The sequence below is a fragment of the Triticum urartu genome, chromosome 7A (genome assembly GCF_056163025.1).
Source record: "Triticum urartu cultivar PI428250 chromosome 7A, HENAU_Tu73, whole genome shotgun sequence".
NCBI lineage: Eukaryota > Viridiplantae > Streptophyta > Magnoliopsida > Poales > Poaceae > Triticum > Triticum urartu.
In genome coordinates this window covers 671,774,497-671,798,977 of record NC_141879.1, presented here as the reverse complement: position 1 = coordinate 671,798,977, position 24,481 = coordinate 671,774,497, and the positions used below count along the sequence as shown (strand labels likewise).

Below are 24,481 nucleotides of genomic sequence, written 5' to 3'. Positions count from 1 at the left end.
AACAGAGCAAAAAAGGGGTATCCGTTCGGAGCCTTCTTCCAAGCAATGGCGGGGAGTACCTTTGTGCGCGGATGCGCGCGCGTCTCCGCCGACCAGAAGAGGTAGTACTTCTCCTTCAGCTCCTTCGCGGCAAGCTTTGGGGGGAAAACTGCCCGCTCCTTCCGCAGCGCCTCGGTCGACTTCACGGCCTTCCCCTTGTCGGCTTTTGGAGCCATGGCGGGAGTAGTGGAGGAGGTTGACGGCATTGGTGGTGCCAGTGGCGATGGGGGGCGGAGCGTTGCTCTCTCTCTCTCTCAGCTTTGGGGAGGCAAGGGAGCGGCGGAGATTTCTGAGAATTGGGAACGGCAACGGGCGAGTGGGCCAACTGCCCCTGCTTCCCCTGCTTATAAAGGAGAAGGGGGCGGACGTTCCGCATTTTCGAATAAAATAACCACCCATGATCTCGCCCACGACGCCGCATTCAACGCGTGCCGTTCGGGGTGGGCGCGGTGGGTACGGAGTAAGATACGGCGTAACCTAGGCCGCGTGTGCCCGTGCCCTGTTTTGGGCCTGGCCCAAAGCGCTCGGCACCGTGTATGGCCCAGGCCCGAGGGCTCCTGTCGGTGTACTAGAATAGGGGTACCCTAGTATCCCGAACTTGTGCACGGGCAGTCGCAGCATCCCGCGGCAAGGCTTGCCGGGTGACCGCCAAGATCCTCCGTGGTTCCTTTGGAGCCATTCAAGAACAAAGTACTCGAACCAAGGCCCCGGCAAAAGGAGCTGGCCGGGAAGGAAACCAAGACCCCGGCAAGAGGAGCTTGCCGGGAAGGCCACTCAAGGCATTCCAAGGAACTTGCCGCGGCGCACCACGCGTTCCGGCAAGGCCCGGTGAGCGACAAGCTCCCGAACATGACAAGACGACGATCGCGGCAAGGAGCTTGCCGCGGGAAACCCCCACTTCGTGCCCGCGCTCCAGCACACCTGCCAACGTGTCGCTCTAGGACCCTCCCAAGCACACGTGGCAGGGGGCCGTGCAGCTAGGGGTGCGAGGTGGCAAGCAGGCGCTGACAAGATAACCATCGTGGCAAACGGTGGCGTCCCTAGCGGTCCCTTTCGGTACTGTTTAGGCGACACAGACGGGCAATTAATGCCCTTGTCCCCTGCCGTCAGGGTTAGGTATGATACACTGTAACAGGTAGCTGTACCTACCACATCACCTTTCCATTTTTGCCCTTTACCTCCGTTGCCACCTGTGGGTAACCCCTTAAGCATATAAAAGGAGGCCCGTGTGCAACAAAAGGGGGGGTGAGCCAGTTCGAACACTCACGCTCGGTCCTGCCAGCCGCCGGTGTGTACTGTAGCACTCCGCGCTCCCGAGCTAGAAATCAATACCAATCCACAAAGCAGGAGTAGGGTTTTACGCATCCGTGCAGCCCGAACCTGGGTAAATCGCTCGCGTGCTTCGCCTCGATCTGCTCTTTGCGCGACCTCCGCCCCCGCCGAACCGAAAGGGACCCGGTCCGCCGGTCCCATAGGTGCCCGTGGATCAGCAACCCCGGCAACCATCTACTTGGCACAATCTACTTTGGTCAATGTTTTCCATAGAGATCCCATTGCCTAATTTAAACGAGAAATGCATGACCCACATTTAAATGAAGAAAAATTAATTATTGAAATTTGATGGTCCAAGTGGCTGGTTATTATCATATAGCAGCACCACCTGAAAGCATCATATAGCAGCAGCAGCTCATAGCAACTCATCATACAACAGCAGCAGTAGTGTGCAATTCATCATATACCAGTAGAAGCTCATAGCAATTCATCATATAGCAGCAGCAGGAGCAGCTCATAGCAATTCATCATATAGCAGCAGCAGGAGCAGCTCATAGAAATTCATCATATAGCATTAGCAGGAGCAGCTCATAGCAATTCATCATACAACAACAGCAGGAGCAGCTTATAGTAACTCATCATATAGCAGCAGCAGCTCATAGCAACTCATCATACAACAGCAGCAGTAGTGTGCAATTCATCATATACCAGTAGAAGCTCATAGCAATTCATCATATAGCAGCAGCAGGAGCAGCTCATAGCAATTCATCATATAGCAGCAGCAGGAGCAGCTCATAGAAATTCATCATATAGCATTAGCAGGAGCAGCTCATAGCAATTCATCATACAACAACAGCAGGAGCAGCTTATAGTAACTCATCATATAGCAGCAGCAGCTCATAGCAATTCATCATATAGCAGCAACAACTCATAGCAATTCATCATATAACAGCAGCAGCTCATAGCAATTCATCATATAACAGCAGCAGCTCATAGCAATTCATCATATAGCAGCAGCAGGAGCAGCTCATAGCAATGCATCATATGGCAGCAGCAGAAGCAGCTCATAGCAATTCATCGTATAGTGGATTAGAATGAAAATTTGGCAAAAAATCAGAGGAGATCCTCACCTTTTTGGATGAGCTCATCCTTCAACAACACCTCAAGGCCATGGCCTGGGAGGTGGGGAGGGGGAATAAGGTGCCTTCTGCCGCAGTGTGGCATCAGCCGTAGTTGTGCAGCGCCTGCTGGAGTAGTGCGTTCGACGAACCATAGTGGAGCAGCTGCTAGAGACCATGAGAATGAGGGGCGGCACCAGAGGGAGGAGCAGCCAGGGAGATTTGCCCCTACCCACCGGCCATGTAGCCTAGCTGGACAGAGCATCGTCGAGGACCAGGCCAGATGGGACCAGTGTCGACGGCTTGCTGGAGGAACCCTAGTGCTGCAGGCAGGGGATCGAGGTAGAGGGAAAGGGGAGAGGAGATGCAAGAGGGCAGGGCAATGAACGCTTGCGTGTTTGTTTTTACTTGAGGGTGAGGTGTGACGCAGGCGTCACCAGTTGCATTTTGAGTGTAATATAGGCAGACAACAGAGTCATTTCACTATTCCCCTTCCCTTCAATTTTTAGTGAGGTTCTACCCGAAACACCCCCCTCCAAAGCGAAATTAGTTAAGCCCAAGCCCATAACTCAAAAATGACTTCTTTACATCTTTTATGGCTTATTTTGACAATAGGCCCTGAAAAGGCGGAATAGAACTAGCCCTTAACCTGCAATTCAATTGTGCATGCAATGTTGAATCACTTCTGCCTGCTATAGTGTACATTTAGGCATCATCATACATGACATAACCTAATACATGTGCATTCCATTGTAGAATCTGGAATATGCAATGTTTATGTTAGTTCATACGTTGCACATGATGTTTAAATGCCCCTTAAATCTGGTCAGTCAAGTGATGGTCTTTAAGCCTCCTTATTTGCTTCTTTTCTTGATATTTAAGATTTGCTCACACATATATTCAATTGCTTGTTTGCATCAGCCAGCCATACTAGGACTGTTTGCTTTGATTACTTTTTGTTCTTGACCTAACACTCTAACAGAGCTTGTCAACGATTTAAACCCTAAGGGCTGCTGTAGTGGGGCCTTTTCTAACTCATAGGTGACATAAAGGTTTGGCTGTACACTAAAGTAGGCTCTCCAAGAGTACTTGGAGATCCAGTTTGAAGGTATGCCTAGTTTTTACATAGTGCAGACATAGTAAATGCTCATTTCATTGTGTGCAAGTGCAAGAGATGCGGCATGTTTCATTATGTGGTGTTGTTTTGTTATAATCTCATCCTTTTGTTTTCACAGACTGGAAAGTATGCATATTTATCTTCCAAGGAGACGAGTAACTAGTTTGTGTCACCTTGCAGAGGGGGTGCAATGAAGATAAGATTGAGGATTTCCAAGTACAAGATGTTAGGAAGGAGCCTTGCAAGAGAAGTAGGAGCTGCACTGAGCCTCTTCAACCTGTTAAGATAAGTCACTGTATCCAACTCAATAGTTCAATTCCTTGTTTGTTTCAGGCATAGTTAATTTGCTCTTTTCAATTGCTTTATTTGTCCTCCGTTAATGAGATGCTCAAAGAATGATGCCTGATGTTGGGTACTTTTATAACTATTATTTGACATAATTAAAGGCCTTACCATTAAATTATTCTGCCGAAGTGTGCCTGAAGCTTTGAAGTCTATTAACCAACTATTATTGAATGAGCCTCACAATCTAGTTTATACTAGGCTAATGATTGCATAGTTTTGTTTGCTGTAGTATGTTTGTATGAAATCATCTGCTGTTCATTATGCTCCCTAAGACTTTAATTGAGCTACAGAATGGCCAACTGCTTGCTTACTTCTATGCAACGTGCTGTCTAAATTTGTAACTTGTCTGTGTTTTGGATTGGGCCCCAACATCATGCTCCTCTGGTGAGCTAAGAGAGATTTCTGTATGCAGGCTGCACAGACTACCTTTTTATAATTTTTAAAATATCACCTGCTTATGCTTCATGACATGTAACATTATTGTTAGTCCTGTTTTGCCATGTACAAAATAGTCTGTCTTGCTCGCTTCACTGTTGTAACTATATTTTTGCCCTAGTCATGTGTACTTACAGAAACATTTCAGGATGAAGTGACATCAACACAAAGATCTGCGAGCAGTGCGGCATGGCCGTTACTGAATGATTATGGATTGGAATTGGAATGTGCTGATGTTCTCGAGCATCAACTAGAGGTGGCAAGACAACATGTACATGATTCTGAACGTACAATCAACAAGTTGAGACTAGACATGCAGGTATTAGATGCAGGAGTCAAAAAATGAAACAAGACAATGAGGTAACAACGAAGGAATTGGAGATTTAGCAGACTGAAATTTGTGCTATCTAAATCTGGCCAATCCTATTTTCTGAAGAGATTATAGTTCAAATGGTCAGTTATGTTGATGCGCGTCCATGATGTATGAGCTGTATTTGCCCAGTGTATGTAATTTGCTGTTTGTGTATGCTTTATTATCACTGGTGCCGAACCATAATGCCGTATAATCGGCTGTAATTTCTTTATTGTATAGTGTAGGATTATTCTACGTTTTTATGCCTTAGTCTCTTTATTGTATAGTGTATATTTTTTTGAGGTGATAGTATAGAGTAGGATAATTCTTTGAATATGCTATATCGTTAAAACGGGGGCCAACTCGCCTAAACGTTGTAGTGACCATGGCCCTCCACAGGCCGTACGATCCATGGGCCATCTACGGGACGGACGATCCATGGCCTTCTATGGCCGTCGGATTCGTGGGCCTTCTATGGGCTGTCGGATCCGTGGGCCTTCTATCGGCTGTCGGATCCATGGGCCAGCGGATCCATGGGCCTTCTATGGGCCGTCGGATCAATGGGCCTTCTATGGGCCATCGGGTCAATGGGCCTTCTACGTCCTGTAGGATCCATGGGCCTTCTACGGGCCGTCTCATCTATGGGCCTTGTACGGGCCGTAAGGGGCCGTAGATGGGCTAGAGTGGAAATCGTACGTTTTATGGGCTGACCATAACGGGCCGTTAATAGGCTGTATTTGATGATGCTATAAAATTGGCCCAACAGATTAACGGGCCACAAACGGGCCGACTGTATCCACGGGCTGAATTTGGCCACAAGCAGAAAAGGCCAGTAACGGGTCGTAAGTAACCGAATGCTGGAATGAGCCCAAGAATAAATTGGCCCTCAGAAGGCCAAAAGGTAACACGGGCTGGAAACGACCCAATGGAATAATGGGCCGCTAATGGGTATAAAGCGATACACTGTTCATTACGAGCTGGTTTCACCACGGGCCATAAATGGGCCAAGAATTACATAGGGACTCATATGGGCCGGAATACGTCATGGGCCATTAATGGGCCAAAAGTTACATAGGGACTCATATGGGCCGGAATACGTCATGGGCCATACATGGGCCGGAAGTTAAAACGGGCTGGAATTATATTGGACGGCCCAGGTGACGCTACTGGGCCTAATTCGGATAGGCCGTACACGGGCCCTGGGTTAGCGGGCTGTAAATGGGCTATATGCGAACAGACCTTTAACAGGCTTGCCGTGGGCCGGCCCGCCACCTTTTGACCAAGTCAAACGGGCCGGCCTTTTCACAGGAATGGGCCTCTGTTGGGTCGTGCCATGTGTCGACGTATCATAAGCGCTTTGGGTCCAATGAGTGGATGACATCTGTCCCAACGGTGAGCCGATACGTGTTTCCTCAAGCCAATGATGATTTTACACATGGAAAATCCCCATTGGTCGGGGCTGTTAACGGGTTATCGGATCCAAAACCGGACCCGATAGCTTAACGGCGTTCCGTTACGGTGGATGCCACGTGTCGGTCACCCTTGACGAAAGCACTTCTATGACGCGCGATTTATCGTCATGGAAGTGGACACTTCCGTGATGATAATTTTGGTAATGTCATGGAACACTTCTACGACAGCACAGGTATGACTATCTTGATTCTGTCATAAATTTGTCATGGATGTACATGCATGACAGAAAACGTGACCTATTGTGACAAACACGTATCATTACATAAGTGTATTTTTTGTAGTGTTTTATCAAAATCATAGAGAAGCTCATTAAGATCTCCTATACAAAGAGTAGGTTTGCCTCGATTGTCATACACAAAAGAGGCAACACGATCCCAAATCTAACTAGTATAGCGATGATACGGATCTCCATACATACATACTAGGGAGAAGGCTATCTTAGTAACTACATTAACTACTTAGGCTAGGATCATATGAAAATCATCATATTGCCTCATCTGTCCACATTAACCAAGGACCACCAGATTTTCCCCTGGCCGGCACAACAACCCTCTGAACAATATCAAACCGATTAACTAAATCACCAGAATTAACTTCTTCAGATTTTATTTCTGAGATAAAGGTTACCCGAGCTTTCGTCGATCTCATCAGATTGTCAAGGTACACCATCTTCGTGCCCTTGCCCTTGCCTATGCAATTCCAGGCTATGAATTTCATTGAGCTTGTTTCAACCGACAATAGATTACCAGCAGAGACAAGATGCTACTTGGGATAGCTGTCTTAGATGAGGACGACCACCAGGTACCCGCGAAACAGAGGAAGGGATAAAGCAATCAGTAGCTACAGAGTGGAGACTTGATAACTAACAAGCCCGAGGGCCCTTAAGCACTAGGTCACACTTCGTCTACCTACCTATGATAGAAGGGCCTGAATTGAAGTGCCGCCAGGAGGGTTGTAGGAAAGGGAAGATAGCCTTGAACAAAAGGAATCGGGAGGACCAGTGGCAAGCAGGACCAACCAGGGAAGGGGAATACACCTATGAAAGCAGATATGCTAGAGATCAACAAACAACAAAAGGAAGAGGAGAAGAACCAGATGAGGAACACTGATAGTGAGGGATCCAGACAAATCAACTGAAAAGAAAGAGGACCCATAGCAAAAGGGGAACATGGTCTAGATCACTAAGAGGTTACCAGATTGAGAGAACATGGAAAAGGGAAGGCGGAGATAGGAGATCAACGATTCATTTGGAGCTGGAAAGAGGAGATCAGAGGAAGGGAGGAGTTGGCATCATGCCACTCACCGGACCATCGCCGGAAGTCGCCATAGAGGCAGTCTCTCGAGAAGCTACTATTTCACCAGCACGCGGCTTTTGTTATTCTTGTCAAAACCTCAATCGCAATTTGTTACTCTAGCCACACATATCATAGTTTTGTTATTCTTGTCAAAACCTCAATGGCACTCTAGCCACACGTATTATAGTTTTGAGCAATTTACTCCCGGTACATAGATGCTTATCGACAACTAAGTTATTCCAATTTTACTTGGCTCAAATCCCAAAGCAAGCGCCGGGGGCACCTTTTTGTCGGTGCACAAGCATCTCTACTCGTCTTAGTTGTCTACTATAACTGTAGCTAAGATGGATGTCCCTTCCCCTCACCTGCGGGCGTTTTCTATAAAAATGCCACCCACAAGTAGTGACCGTTGGGTAATTGTTTGCTTCTGGCGTTTTGTTTGTGGCTGTGCAACGAAATAAGATAAATTGTACTGTCAAGATGTGATGTTAACTTAGTAAACATGGTGGCTAAGATTTACAAGTACTCCCTGCGTAAACTAATATAAGAGCGTTTAGAATACTAAAATAATGATCTAAATATTTTTATATTAGTTTACAGAGGGAGTAGTACGTAACTAGCACAAGAGTAAATGGATTAGCTTTATTAGTAAAATACAAATGAGTAAATAGAGGAGCAGTTCAAATCGCATTTCCAGATCGTTCCAGAGGCTTCCGGTTGTGTCTGTCAGCGCCAGCTCCAGCGGGGGCTATTCTGTAAAATCGCATGCCTGGCCGGTCTGAGCCGAAAAGAGAAAGCAGCTGTTTCTCTGCGTTTGTGAGGCAGCATAGACTCATTTGCTCCGCGCACCCGACCGTCGTCCACCCAGCTTCAACCGATGGCCGCGCAAATCGCCGTCGACGGCCGCTGGGTCTCATCCGTGGTCGCGCTCTCTCGTCTCCCACCGCCGGGCACAGAGGTCTTCTACTTCGCTCGGGGCCATGCCGAGCAGTGGCCGCATCTCCCCGCCGCGCCGGAGGGCCACGCCCACGGCGTCCCTTGCGAGGTCACGGCCGTCGACTACTTCACAGATGGCGAGGAACCCTGCGCCCCCACCACAACCCTCCGCCTGCGGCCATCGACATCCCCGCGCCGGGCAGGTTTGTCTTGTACGCCAAGCTGATGCCGCAGGCCGACTGGGCAAGGTCCTATCTTCACGTGCCCAAGGAGTGCGAGCTGCTGTTCCCGCCGCTCCAGGCCGGGGGGGACAAGCAGGACCTGCTGCTGCACGACATCAGCGGCAACTCGTGGAACATGGAGCATGCGCATCGGGGCACGATGCGTTCTCTGTCAAGGTACTGGAAGAATCTTGTGCGCGAGAAGGGTGTCAACGTGCGCGACATCATTGTGTTCGTCCGCTGCCCCGACGGCCGGATCCTCGTCGACCTACGTCGCGCCACGCCGGTGAACAGGGACTGGGGAGGTCAAGAGGTGGCACAGGCGTCGCAGCTGGCCATCCAAGGGAGCGCCTTTACCGTCACGTACTACCCAGGCCGCGGCGTGGAATCGTTCGTTGTGCCGCGAGCGGTGGTGGATGCCGCTGCCGAGAGAGACTGGGAGGTGGACATGCCGGTTCGCCTTCTACCCAAGGACGAGGTGGTGCATGTTCAGCAACAGGGCTCGGCGTCCGGCGTGATTGCAAGAGGCACCATCGGTGCAGTCGTACCAGGGGCTACTACATGGCGCAGTCTCCAGGTAACCGCCGTAATTCCTTGTCAGAAATCCTCTGTGATGAACTAGTGATTGATGGGATAGGGGCCATTCTGGCTGCTCTGTTGCGACTGTTTACTGAATTTGTTCAGGAGTGTCTTATCCTGCCACTACATTTGTCTTTGTCCATGTTCAGGTTGATTGGGACGGCTCCACATCCTCAGCACCTGCTGCAACTGCTGTCAACAAGTGGCAAGTTGAACCCGAAGGAAGCCGTGATGCAAAGAGACGCAGGCTCTCCGATACTGTGCCTCCGGTAGCATCGACAGCCCAAGGAGGAATCAAGCTGTTTGGCAGGACCCTTGTTCCAGAGGGAGGAAGTGGCTCCACGAGCTAGTGTACCCAAAATACCATTTTTTTGCATGTTAGCATCGGTTGGGTAAAACTGGTGTTTCACTCTTCAGACTAGTTTGTCATATCATCACCTGTTGGTCACATCGATGTTGATGCTACATACTACTCTTGAGTACCTGTGGCCCCAAACTTCACTGGTAGAAAAAGGACCTGTTGTCCCGGTTCGTAAGGGCCTTTTGTCCCGGTTCCTAAACCGGGACTAAAGGGTCGGTACTAATGCCTCCCCTTTTAGTCCCGGTTCAATCCAGAACCAGGACTGATGGGCCTCCACGTGGCCTGTGCACGGAGCCCAGACAGGAGACCCTTTGGTCCCGGTTGGTGGCACCAACCGGGACCAATAGGCATCCACACGTCAGCATTTCTGTGGCTGGGGTTTTTGTTTTTTTTTTGAAAGGGGGGGGGGGGTTGGGGGGTTAATTTAGGTGTTTCATATATTATGTTAGCTAGCTATAATTAATAGAGAGAAGTGTCCTCTCTTATGTTCGTGCTTGGTCGACGCTACGTACTATACATACGTATAGAGAGGACTAGACACGCTAGCTAGCTAGTAAGCAAACGAAGGAAACAGAAGATCGTCATGAACATATATGCATACAGAGAGAAGTGATATCGACCACCTCTCCTTCTCCGAGAGATTGGTCGAACAACAAGTTCTCGTATACTATCCGACACTACCGGCTACATATATACAATAATTATCTCTTATAAATATAATCATACGGACTCATGGTCCACATAGTATTCTCCGTCTTCAGCGATCACGTGGTCAAGAAAGAATGCCGTCAATTCCTCTTGAATTGCTCGCATGCGAGCTGGTGCTAGGAGTTCATCCCGCTTCCGAAACATCTAATTTGAAGAAGAGGGTCAATACATATATATATATATGAATGAATGAAACTCAACACAAATGATGGTAATAAAATAAAATTATGAATGTTGTTATTTACGTACTTCATATTGTTCGTCAGTGTAGCCCCGCTCATAGGTCGTGTTGCGGATGGACTCACAAACGTAGTATCCACAGAAATCATTCCCTTGTTCCTGCCACAACCACTTTACAAGAAATAGAGGTCAATCAAACTGATAAGCAAGAATGCCAAATGGTATTGATGAAACTAGCGCTTGAATCAATAGGAGATGCGCGGAACATGCTACTATAGTACTTACTTTCGGGTGTCTAAATTGCAGCTTCTTCGGGAGTCCTGAAGCTTTTTTGGAGAATTTTTTCCAAACCCTGCCAGACAAAGAAAACAATTACTTGATATATCAGGAAATGAACAAAGTTGCTGATATGGTGGATAATGATCGATTTAACTTACTTCTCGAGCATTTGAGTCATGTCCGCATAGTCCTGGGGATCTTTTCGTCTTGAGTCTAAGACGGTTACTAGTCCCTGCTCAAGCTTAATCTCTAGGAGAATATAGTGGTAACTGCACACGCATGCATAACTCATCAATTACATTACTATAACCTTGACTAATATATAAGGGAAACCGAATACGCACAAGACAGTAACACTCACTTGAAGTTGTAAGGAAAGAGTATTATATCTTTGTTTTCATTTATTACCAACGATCATAGCAAGTTGGCCTCGGTAGCTGCGGCATGAAATTTAACCTGAGTTGCATCTATGAGATATGTGTTAATGAACCCAATATCACCGACTTGTCTTTTCTTCAATTCGGCGATCTTCAATCTGCATAATATAGTGAGGATGATTATAAATACATGCAATGAAAGAGTTGAGCTATATAGAGAGACTTAATGACAGAAGTAGTACTACTTACAGACAGTAGCAGGTGACCGTTGTTTTATCGAGGGCCAATTGATTGAAAAACTGAAAGAACTCCTCAAATGGAACAGGCAACAGTTCAATTCCAACGAGGTCATGCTCCTTTTTAACTTTCACATACAAAGTACTTCTCCCCCCAGAGTCACTGCAGATTTTCAAGTACCAATCATGCAATCTTCGCATCATCGTTGATAGAGATCTTTCATCTTTGACGAGAGGCTTCACGTACTCGTATCTTTGTATCTGCACCTCCATGAAATCATAATGTACATCGTCGGGCAGGTAATCGCCAAGATTGCTATAATCGGGCACCATCCTCGGATCATTAGCGACGTTGTCGCTAGGCACCTTGAGCGAGGGGCACGATTGCTTCGCTTGTTCGCCGAGCTGGGCAATTTGTTTCCCAGCTCGTCGTTCTTTCAGCCTTTGATCACTGACAGTACTTCCCGACCGCTCGGCTTCGGCAAATTCCTTTCCAATAATGCGCTCATAGTTTCCTTTCGGCGGAGACTTGGGTGGTTTTGTCAGGGCAGCCAGAGTGCGCTTCGCTTTCGCCGGATCTACCTTCTCCTCCGGAGGTGGATGCTTCTTTGCTTTCACCCCTTCAAAGTAGTTCCTCACTTCTTCTCGTGTGATCTCGGCGTTCTCCTCCGGGGTCCTCTCATATGGTAACTTCTCTGGAGTCTTCAGAGAAGGACCGAATCTGTATTTCCTCCCGCCTCTGGCTGTACTGCTAGACGCCGGCAAAGCAGACGGAGCGGTTGTCTTCTTTACTTGCTTACAAGGCGGAGGAGAAGGACTATGACGCGCCGGAGCAGTCGGAGCGGCGGCAGGTCTCTTCGGCCCTTGCTGACGAGGCGGAGAAGGAGGAGGCTGGCTGCTCGGGCGCATCGGCGCAGGCGGAGAAGGAGGCGGAGTGTCGCCACGCGCCGGAGAAGGAGCCGGTCGAGTGCCCTGATCGTCACTCGTCGGAGGAGGAGGCGGTGGAGGAGGCGGGGTGCCCTGACTCGCCGGAGGAGGAGGCGGAGTGCCCTGACTTGCCAGAGGAGGAGGAGGAGGAGGCGGAGGCGTCCAGTTCAGAAGGTTGATGAGCTCCTTCCGCCATAGACATGGAGTCTTCAGAGCAGACCCCAGCCTAGTCTCCCCTTCACTGGTAGGGTGGTCAAGCTAGAGGTCCTCAAATCCCTCCGTTATTTCATCCACCATCACCCTAGCATATCCTTCTAGAATCGGCCGGCAGTGAAAAGTTGCACCGGGTTCAGTAGGATAAACAGAGCTAACAGGCGCCTTGACCTTCAAATTCATCCATTGCGTCATAAGGTGGCAATTTTGAGACTCCGTGATAGCATCCACGGGATAGCTGGCAGGAGCCGTCAAGGCATGCTCCGGCTGAAGCAGCTCGGTGGAAGCCACGCTGCTTCTCCGCTGAGATGGCGGGGTAGCTTCGGGGGAAGCTTCGGCAGTACGTTTGCTGTGATTTGCTTCTCGTTCCTCTATCGCTTGTACCCTTGCTTGCAGCGCCTGCATTTGGGTCTGCTACAATTTTTTCCTCCTCTCCTGGGATTTGTAACCGCCTGCGTCCGGAAACCCAACCTTCCACGGAATGGAGCCTGGCGTGCCTCGTGTCCGTCCAGGGTGCTCAGGATTCCCGAGGGCCATTGTGAGCTCGTCGTTCTCTCTGTCTGGAAAGAACGTCCCTTGCTATGCTGCTTCGATATACTGCTGAAGCTTCATGACTGGTATGTCCATTTGATCGTTCGTCCAAATGCACTTCCCTGTTACAGGGTCCAAGGTTCCGCCAGCCCCGAAGAACCAAGTCCGGCAACGGTCTGGCCAGTTAATTGTCTCTGGTTCGATCCCTTTATCAACCAGATCATTCTCAGTCTTGGCCCACTTAGGCCGGGCTACGAGGTAGCCACCTGACCCCATGCGATGGTGATGCTTCTTCTTCGCAGCATTTTGCTTGTTTGTCACCGACATCTTCTTACTCTTTTCCGATGTCTTGTGGGCCACAAATGCGGGCCAGTGATCTCTGATCTTCTCATATCTGCCCTTGAATTCTGGTGTCTCTTTATTTTCGACAAACTTATTCAGCTCTTTCTTCCACCTCCTGAATAGTTCTGCCATCCTTTTAAGAGCAAAATACTTGATTAATTACTCTTTAACTGGCTTCTCTGGATCATCCTCTGGCGGTAGGGTGAAATTTGACTTCATCTCAGTCCAAAGATTATTTTTCTGCATATCATTGACATAAGACACCTCAGGGTCTTCTGTAGCCGGCTTTAACCATTGCTGGATGCTGATCGTGATCTTGTCCCTAACCAAAACCCCGCACTGAGCAACAAATGCGCTCTTTGTCCGGAGGGGTTCAATCGGTTGGCCGTCGGGCGCGATTGCTATGATGTCAAACTTTTCATCCGAGCTCAACTTTTTCTTCAGGCCTCATCTCTTTACCGAAGTTGTGCTCGATCCGGAGGGCTAGAAAAAAGAACAAAGACTTAATTAATATGTGTATATACCAAAACAATGAATGCATCAATTAGCTAGTCAGCAGAAGCTTAACTAATGTATATACCTGGCCGGACTCGGTTCAGTCACCGGAGACGTCATCACGGTCTCCTTCTTGCACCGGCATTGGGTCACAGGAGCCGTCCTCACGGTCTCCTTCTTGCACCGGCATTAGGTCACCGGAGCCATCATAATCATAGCCAGCTGCTTCCAGACCATCGGTGTCGTTGAGAAACAACGAGACGACGGCATCACTTCCTCGTGCGATTATGTCCCCCAACAACTCTTCTTGTACTTCATCTCGGGCGGTGTCCATAGTTTCTACAAATATTGACAACATGGAAATTATTATTCAAACATGACAGATGGATATATTAGTGGCAAACGTAGAACTAATATTAATTAGTGGCCTCGACGCTGCTTCTCTAGGGTTTGGGGTGGCCTCGACGCTGCTTCTCTAGGGTTTGGGGTGGCCTCGACGCTGCTTCTCTAGGGTTTGGGGTGGCCTCGACAACGCTTCAAGGATAAAAAAAGAAGAGGAAGAAGAAAAAAAAAGAGGAGAAGAAAGAATGGAGGAGTAAGAACTCCTCTATTCTTTCTTCTCCTCTTTTTTTATTCTTCTTCCTCTTTTTTTTAACGGGAACGAGGGTCGTCGAGGGTCACCGAGCGGTAGAGGAAACCCTAAATAGCAAGTATCGTGGGTGTGAGATACATGTGGCCGTCGGTGTCGGACACTACATCCACGTCCCACAAGTGACGTGGGCGTCGAAGCCCGCGCCACTTGTGGGACGTGGATGTAGTGTCCGACACCGACGGCCACATGTATCTCACACCCACGATACTTGCTATTTAGGGTTTCCTCTACCGCTCGGCGACCCTGACCCTCGACGACCCTCATTTCCGATAAAATAAAGAGGAAGAAGAATAAAAAAAGAGAGAAGAAGAAGAAAAAAAAGAGAAGATGTAGTGTCCGACACCGACGGCCACATGTATCTCACACCCACGATACTTGCTATTTAGGGTTTCCTCTACCGTTCGGCGACCCTCGACGACCCTCGTTCCCGATAAAAAAAGAGGATGAAGAAGAAAAAAGAGAGGAGAAGAACTCCTCTATTCTTTCTTCTCCTTTTTTTTTTCTTCTTCCTCTTATTTTTTAATCCTCTTCTTCCTCTCATGTTCGACGACCCTCGACCCCTCGGCGACCCTAGACCCCCTCTCGACCCCCTCATGTCGAAATTATCGGGTAGGGGGTATATCGACAACGACATACCCGATACATACATACATACATACATACATACATATCACATGCATCCATACATATATGAACAAAATTAATATCTACTAATTAACAACCTAAATAAAAAAACTAATACATATAGGAAGAAGAAGAAAAAAGAAGAGAAGAAAGAATACAGGAGAAGACTTCCTCTTCTTCCTCTCCTCTTCTTCTCCCTCTTCTTCCCCTTCTTCCTCGCCTCTCTCGTGAATGTCCGACGTTCTCGACCCCCCCCCCCACGTGTCGAAGAAAAAAAAGAAGAAGAAAAAAAAGAGGAGAAGAAGAGAAAAATAGAATATATATATAGAAAAATAGAATATATATATATATATATATTCTATTTTTCTCTTCTTCTCCTCTATTCCTTTCTTCTTCTCCTCTTCTTTTTCTTCTTTTTTCCTCTTCTTATTTATTTCTTCTCTTCTTCCTCTCCTCTTCTTTCTTTCTTCCTCTTCTTATTTTCTTCTTTCATATCCTTCTTTTTCTTCTAAATTTTAGCATATTCTAAATTTTCTTCTAACTTTCTATATATGAACAAAAAACTTTCTATGAACAAAATATTCTTCTTTCTTCCTCTTCTTTCTATGAACCAGAAAAATTACATATATGGAAAAAGATTAATACACATATGAACAAAAAATACACATATACATACACATAGCCATACACATAGCCACATACATACACATATACATTATATATATATATGAACAAAAACGAATAAAAATGAAGGGCGCACAGGGGCGGCGGCACGGCAGGGCAAGGGAGGCGCGCGGCGGGGCGGCGTGCGGCGGCAACGCAGGGCAGGGGCGGCACGGGGCGGCAGCGCGCGAAGGGCAGGGGAGGCGCGCGGCGGGGCGGCGCGCGGCGGCCGCGCAGGGCAGGGGCGGCGCAGGGCGGCAGCGCGCGAAGGGCAGGGGTGGTGGCGACGGCGGCCAGTACAAGGGGAGGAGCAGGGGAACGGGCGGCGCTCACAGCGAGGTGGCGTCGGGGACGAGGAAGGCTCGGGGACGGCGGACGGTGAAGGCCCGCTCGGGGGCGAGGGCAGGGGCGCGCGGGCTCGGGGGCGGCGTACGGCGTCGATCTGGGCAGCCTTGCGGCGTCGATGAGCTCGGCGTCGTCGGGCGGGCCGGGGGGCAACTGGCGATGAGTTCGTCAAATTTTCCTAAGTCCTGCTTATATACACAGAGTATTGGTCACGGTTGGTGCCACAAACCGTGACCAATGCCCCCCTTTAGTCCCGGTTGGTGCCACCAATCGCGACCAAATGCCAATTTTCAGCAGCCCAAAGGGCGGAAAGCGGCGGCCTTTGGTCCCGGTTGGTGGCACCAACCGGGACTAAAGGGGGGCATTGGTCACGGTTTGTGGCACCAACCGTGACCAATGCCCCCTTTAGTCCCGGTTGGTGCCACCAACCGGGACCAAAGGCCTTGTGCTGCTGCGGCGTCGAAAGTTTAGTCCCACCTCGCTAGTTGAGAGGGGTGCTCAGTGGTTTATAAGCCCCACTGCCGCACCCCTCTCGAGCTTCTCTCCATTGCAGGCTTACGGGCCTAATTGTCACTGCTATGCCTGTGGGCCTACTGGGCCTCCTGTGGGCCTGAATCCTGGCCCTTGGATGGGTTTCTAGTTGTATTCAGGTCATGGGGGCCCAGTAGGTGGCATTTTTTTTGTTTTTTTGTTGCTTTATTTATTTTATTTTCTTTTGTTTTTTGCTTTATTTTTTAATTCTTTGTGCTTTTACTTTTAGAAAAATTATAAACTTTTTGTTAATGCCATTAGTTTTCAAATTTGAAAACACTTTTTTTGTTTTTTGTTTTCTTTGTTGCTTTATTTATTTTATTTTGTTTCTACTTACAACAAAATACTTATTGTTGCTATTTTTTTCCAGTTTTTTGTTTTGTTTTCTGCATTATTTATTTTTTTCTTCTGTTTTTTGCTTTATTTGTTTATTCCTTTTGCTTTTAGTTTTAGAAAAATTATAAACTTTCTGTTAGTGCCATTAGTTTTCAAATTTGAAAACACTTTTTTTGTTTTTTGTTTTCTTTGTTGCTTTATTTATTTTATTTTGTTTCTACTTACAACAAAATACTTATTATTGCTATTTTTTCCAGTTTTTTTGTTTTGTTTTTTGCATTATTTATTTTCTTTTGTTTTTTGCTTTAATTTTTAATTCTGTTTGCTTTTAGGTTAGCAAAATTATAAACTTTCTGTTAGTGCCATTAGTTTTAGAAAAAAATATAAACTTTCTGTTAGTGCCATTAGTTTTCAAATTTGAATAGTTAAAATTTGAATTCTTTGAAATTTGTGAAGTTTGTGATTAACTTACTAAAAAATGAGAAAAGATGCGCTTATAGAGAAAATTCAACCTAAATTCATACTAAATTTCTATGAATTTCAGAGAAATTCACTATGAATTTCAGAGAAATTCACTATGAATTTAGGTTAAACTTTTCTCTATTAGGGCATCTATTTTCACTTTGAGAGGAGCTCAACAAGGCAGAGAGGGAAGGGCTTATAAACCGGTGTGAGCCCCCTTCGGTTGGCGAGGTGGGACTAAACTCTGCCCGCAACGATGACCAACCCTTTAGTCCCGGTTTGTGGCACAAACCGGGACTAATAGTCATGGGCCAGGGGCGAGGAGCAAAATTATAAACTTTCTGTTAGTGCCATTAGTTTTAGAAAAATTATAAACTTTCTGTTAGTGCCATTAGTTTTCAAATTTAAATAGTTAAAATTTGAATTCTTTGATATTTGTTTGAATCACAAGTTTGTGATTAACTTTACTTTTTCCAGTTTTTTTTTGTTTTTTGCATTATTTATTTTCTTTTGTTTTTTGCATTTTTTAATTATTTTTGCTTTTAGGTCAGAAAAATTATAAACTTTCTGTTAGTGCCATCAGTTTTAGAAAAAATTATAAACTTTCTGTTAGTGCCATTAGTTTTCAAATTTGAATAGTTAAAATTTGAATAATGGTATTACGAGGGCCAAACCATAAGACATGAAAGCATTTCAAATGAACTCTGAAAAAGTTGAAAGTTGGCATGGTATCATAATTTCACCCACATAGCATGTGCATGTACAAAACGGACAATGGTAGCATGTTCGTGTGTTACAAAGTTGGCATGGTATCATCATAATAGTTGCGTGAGAAAGTCTTCACTTTTTCTTCGCTTGTGTCATTTGCTTATTGCGCTGTAACCATGGATAATCTTCATTGTTTATCAGGATGCTTGGGTCAGCCTTGACATTGAAGGGAGGAATTTCATGAAACTTTTCATAATCCTCAGACATGTCTGTCTTGCCATCCACTCCCAGGATGTCCCATTTTCCTGAAAGAACTATGTGGCGCTTTGGCTCATCGTATGATGTATTCGCTTCCTTATCTTTTCTTTTTATCGGTTTGGTAGACATGTCCTTCACATAGATAACCTGTGCCACATCATTGGCTAGGACGAACGGTTCGTCAGTGTACCCAAGATTTTTTAGATCCACTGTTGTCATTCCGTACTGTGGGTCTACCTGTACCCCGCCGCCTGACATATTGACCCATTTGCACTTAAACAAAGGGACCTTAAAATCAGGTCCGTAGTCAAGTTCCCATATGTCCACTATGTAACCATAATATGTGTCCTTTCCGCTCTCGGTTGCTGCATCAAAGCGGACACCGCTATTTTGGTTGGTGCTCTTTTGATCTTGGGCGATCGTGTAAAATGTATTCCCATTTATCTCGTATCCTTTGTAAGTCCATACAGTCAAAGATGGTCCCCTGGACAACAAGTACAACTCATCACAGACAGTGTTGTCACCTCTGAGACGTGTTTCCAACCAACTGCTGAAAGTCCTGATGTGTTCACATGTAATCCAGTCGTCGCACTGCTATGGGTGTTTGGAGCGCAGACTGTTCTTGTGTTCATCGACATACGAGGTCACCAAGGTAGAGTTCTGTAGAACTGTGTAGTGTGCTTGAGACCAAGAATATCCGTCCCTGTATATTATTGAGTCTCTTCCAAGAGTGCCTTTTCCAGTCAGTCCCCCCTCATACTGAGATTTAGGGAGACCTATCTTCTTAAGGCCAGGAATGAAGTCAACACAAAACCCGATAACATCCTCTGTTTGATGGCCCATGGAGATGCTTCCTTCTGGCCTAGCGCGGTTACGGACATATTTCTTTAGGACTCCCATGAACCTCTCAAAGGGGAACATATTGTGTAGAAATACGGGCCCCAGGATGACAATCTCGTCGACTAGATGAACTAGGATGTGTGTCATGATATTGAAGAAGGATGGTGGGAACACCGGCTCGAAACTGACAAGACATTGCGCCACATCACTCCTTAGCCTTGGTACGATTTCTGGATCGATCACCTTCTGAGAGATTGAATTGAGGAATGCACATAGCTTCACAATGGCTAATCGGACGTTTTCCGGTAGAAGCCCCCTCAATGCAACCGGAAGCAGTTGCGTCATAATCACGTGGCAGTCATGAGACTTTAGGTTCTGAAACTTTTTCTCTGGCATATTTATTATTCCATTTATATTCGATGAGAAGCCAATCATGACCTTCATACTGAGCAGGTATTCAAAGAAGATTTCTTTCTCTTCTTTCGTAAGAGCGTAGCTGGCAGGACCTTTATACTGCTTCGGAGGCATGCCGTCTTTTTCGTGCAAACGTTGCAGGTCCTCCCGTGCCTCAGGTGTATCTTTTGTCTTCCCATACACGCCCAAGAAGCCTAGCAGGTTCACGCAAAGGTTCTTCGTCACGTGCATCACGTCGATTGAAGAGCAGACCTCTAGGTCTTTCCAGTAGGGTAGGTCCCAAAATATAGATTTCTTCTTCCACATGGGTGCGTGTCCCTCAGCGTCATTCGGAACAGCTAGTCCACCGGGACCCTTTCCAAAGATTACGTAGTGTAGATCATTGACCATAGCAAGTACGTGATCACCGGTACGCATGGCGGGCTTCTTCCGGTGATCTGCCTCGCCTTAGAAATGCTTGCCTTTCTTTCGACATTGATGGTTGGTCGGAAGAAATTGACGATGGCCCAGGTACACATTCTTCCTGCATTTGTCCAGGTATATACTTTCAGTGTCATCTAAACAGTGCGTGCATGTGTGGTATCCTTTGTTTGTCTGTCCTAAAAGGTTACTGAGAGCGGGCCAATCGTTGATGGTCACGAACAGCAACGCCTTAAGGTTAAATTCCTCCTATCTGTGCTCATCCCACGTACGTACACCGTTTCCATTCCACAGCTGTAAAAGTTCTTCAACTAATGGCCTTAGGAACACATCAATGTCGTTGCCGGGTTGCTTAGGGCCTTGGAGGAGAACTGGCATCATAATGAACTTCCGCTTCATGCACATCCAAGGAGGAAGGTTATACATACATAGAGTCACGGGCCAGGTGTTGTGATTGCTGCTCTGCTCCCCGAAAGGATTAATGCCATCCGCGCTTAAAGCAAACCATACATTCCTTGGGTCCTTTGCAAACTCATCCCAGTACTTTCTCTCGATTTTTCTCCACTGCGACCCGTCAGCGGGTGCTCTCAACTTCCCATCTTTCTTTTGGTTCTCACTGTGCCATCGCATCAACTTGGCATGCTCTTCGTTTCTGAATAGACGTTTCAACTGTGGTATTATAGGAGCATACCACATCACCTTCGCAGGAACCCTCTTCCTGGGGGGGCTCGCCATCAACATCACCAGGGTCATCTCGTCCGATCTTATACCGCAATGCACCGCATACCGGGCATGCGTTCAGATCCTTGTATGCACCGCGGTAGAGGATGCAGTCATTAGGGCATGCATGTATCTTCTCCACCTCCAATCCTAGAGGGCATACGACCTTCTTTGCTGCGTATGTACTGCCGGGCAATTCGTTATCCTTTGGAAGCTTCTTCTTCAATATTTTTAGTAGCTTCTCAAATCCTTTGTCAGCCACAGCATTCTCTGCCTTCCACTGCAGCAATTCCAGTACGGTACCGAGCTTGGTGTTGCCATCTTCGCAATTGGTGTATAACCCTTTTTTGTGATCCTCTAACATGCGATCGAACTTCAGCTTCTCCTTTTTACTTTTGCATTGCGTCCTTGCATCGACAATGACCCGGCGGAGATCATCATCATCGGGCACATCGTCTGGTTCCTCTTGATCTTCAGCAGCTTCACCCGTTGCAGCATCATTGGGCACATCGTCCGGTTCCTCTTGATCTTCACTAGCTCCCCCCGTTGCAGCATCACCGTATTCAGGGGGCACATAGTTGTCATCGTACTCTTCTTCTTCGCCGTCTTCCATCATAACCCCTATTTCTCCGTGCCTCGTCCAAACATTATAGTGTGGCATGAAACCCTTGTAAAGCAGGTGGGAGTGAAGGATTTTCCGGTTAGAGTAAGACCTCGTATTCCCACATTCAGTGCATGGACAACACATAAAACCATTCTCCTTGTTTGCCTCAGCCGCATCGAGAAACTCATGCACGCCCTTAATGTACTCGCAGGTGTGTCTGTCACCGTACATCCATTGCCGGTTCATCTGCGTGCATTATATATAATTAAGTGTCCAAATTAATAGAAGTTCATCATCACATTAAAACCAAAGTGCATACATAGTTCTCATCTAACAACATTTAGCTCTCCAGAGCATCTAATTAATTATACCATACATTGAAACTATGTAAAACATTTCAATGCGAAAACAAATGCGATCATAATCGCAACCAAGGTAACAATTGATCCAACGGCAATGATACCAAGCCTCGGTATGAATGGCATATTTTCTAATCTTTCTAATCTTCAAGCGCATTGCATCCATCTTGATCTTGTGATCATCGACGACATCCACAACATGCAACTCCAATATCATCTTCTCCTCCTCAATTTTTTTATTTTTTCCTTCAACAAATTGTTTTCTTCTTCAACTAAATTTAGCCTCTCGACAATAGGGTCGGTTGGCATTTCCGATTCACATACATCCTACATAAATAAAATCTATGTCACGTTGGTCGGCATAATTTTCATAAATAATAAATGAACCAATAGTTATAAAGATAATATATATACCACATCCGAATCATAGACAGGACGAGGGTCGACGGGGGCGGATACCAAAACCATCGCACTATATAAGATGCAATAATAAAAGTAAGAAAATAATACAAGTATCTATGTAAACATACAAGTAAGAATATTTTTCCTTTCAGAAAGAAGATAAGAACAAGAGGCTCACCACGGTGGTGCCGGTGATGAGCTCGGCGTGGGTGATCGACGGCGGTGAAGATGGGGACGGGGCGTGACAGACCGCTAAACCTAAACAAATATTATGGAAAATGGAGCTTGGAGGTCGAGCTTGGAGAGGAGAAATCTTAAGTAGTGTGGCTCGGGCATTCCATCGAACACCTTGTGTGCATAGGAGGTGAGCTAGAGCACCACCAAGCCCTCTCCCCCTCGGCCAGAGAAAAACAGAGCACTGGGGTGCTCTGCTCGCAAGCGAGGGGTATATATAGGCACCTCATTGGTCCCGGTTGGTGACATGAACCGGGACTAAAGGGGAGCCTTTGGTCCCGGTTCAAGCCACCAACCGGGACCAATGGTGGTGGGCCAGGAGCGAGGCCCATTGGTCCCGGTTCATCCCACCAACCGGGACCAATGGCCCACGTGGCCCGGCCGGCCCCCTGGGCTCACGAACCGGGACCAATGCCCCCATTGGTCCCGGTTCTGGACTGAACCGGGACTAATGGGCTGACCCGGCCTGGACCAAAGCCCTGTTTTCTACTAGTGCTTATTTGCTTGCGTTGACATCGCTGTTGTTGCAACTTGCGCTTTTACAATTATTTTCTACTTCATGGCATCGTTTTACCTGGTTGTCTGTGTATGCCAGACTTCATTTGCATGAAAAAAATTCTAGCTCCCTAAATGCACCCAGCCATGTTCTGAATTTCTTATGACTTGCACTTTTACAATTATTTTCTACTTCATGGCATCTACATACTACTCTTAGTACCTATGCCAGACTTCATTTGCATGAAAAAATTTCTAGCTCCCTAAATGCACCCAAATATACAACAAAAGGGGTTAACACCTTCCCATGTTCTGACTTTCTTATGACTTGCACCAAGGGCAAAAGCATTACTTTCTCCCCTGACTCATCCACACCTACTCCCTCCGGTTGGGTTTATAAGTCGGGACGAGTATTTTAGGTCTTAAATCTGATAACCAGCGAAACAACATATGCTGCATGCCAGAAAAGATATATATTCAGATTCGTCATCATGCGAATTTTCTAAACATAATCTTCTTGGCATATTACACATGTTTTATCAGTCGAATTGAAAACCTAAAAATTCATGTCTGACTTATAAACCCAATCGGAGGGAGTTCGTCGCTATCAACCCTGCATTTCTGAGTGGGCCCTTACACTGCATTGCTACACCTACTTTCGATTGCTCTTTCTTCCTCTTCTTCTCCCCACTCAGCCACACACATACTCCAGATGTAGTCGTCCCGGCCTGGAAGGAAGGAGAGCCGGGTGACGATGGAGGAAGTTTGGCACGACAGGGGTGCGAGGCGACAATGATGTTGGCCACGAACAGTGAAAGACGGCGGTTGGGCCGGTGCTCACCGACGGATCATCCACAAATGAAGCCAATGGTGGTGGGGAGCAGAGCAGCCTGGGTTGAAGAACACGACGGTCATGGATGCTCCAATAGGTTTATGGATGCGGGCAAAGAGCATAGGTGTGTTTATAGGTAACCAATGGTAAAATTCTATTTTATATTTGATTTACTTCTCGTCACAAACATTCGTCGTGTCAATCATTGGTGACATGGAACCACAACCCCAAATCCAAAAATTTGGAACATAATCAAACTATTGATCTCCCACAAATTTATTAAACTTCAATCCAGTGCCATAACTCAAAAGGGCTACTCCAACCCAAGGTTGTCAGAATCACAATTTTGCATCGGGTCGGAGCTTCGATGGTAGGATCGCAAATCGTAGAATCTCAAATACCAAGATCATTAAAACGTAGATTCTATGAATGAAAATCTTACATTCAAAGGGATTAGTTTGGAATGTAAAATCGTACAGCAAAATTGAGATTCTAACAACCTCGCTCCTACCAATGTTACGATTCGCTCTATCGCCTAATAGCTTGTCCTACCCGGGTACCCCTAATCCTATTGTCAGCCTTAACAATGAATCCAAAATTTCACTTCAAAGACAGCGACATGGTTGATCCAAAATTCGCTTCAAAGACAAGGACACAGTTCAAAATTCGCAAGGTATTTATCGATCAAGTGTGTAATCAGAGAAAAGCTAGGGCTGCAATTACCTCTTTACCCCCTTTTAACCATCCCGAC

The 24,481-nt window shown here is 46.6% G+C and overlaps 1 pseudogene; it reads left to right on the top strand.

Annotated features, from left to right (window-relative positions):
• The first annotated feature begins 8,261 nt into the window (after window positions 1-8,261).
• On the top strand, window positions 8,262-9,532 carry LOC125530486 (auxin response factor 13-like; annotated as a pseudogene).
• Window positions 9,533-24,481: the final 14,949 nt, after the last annotated feature.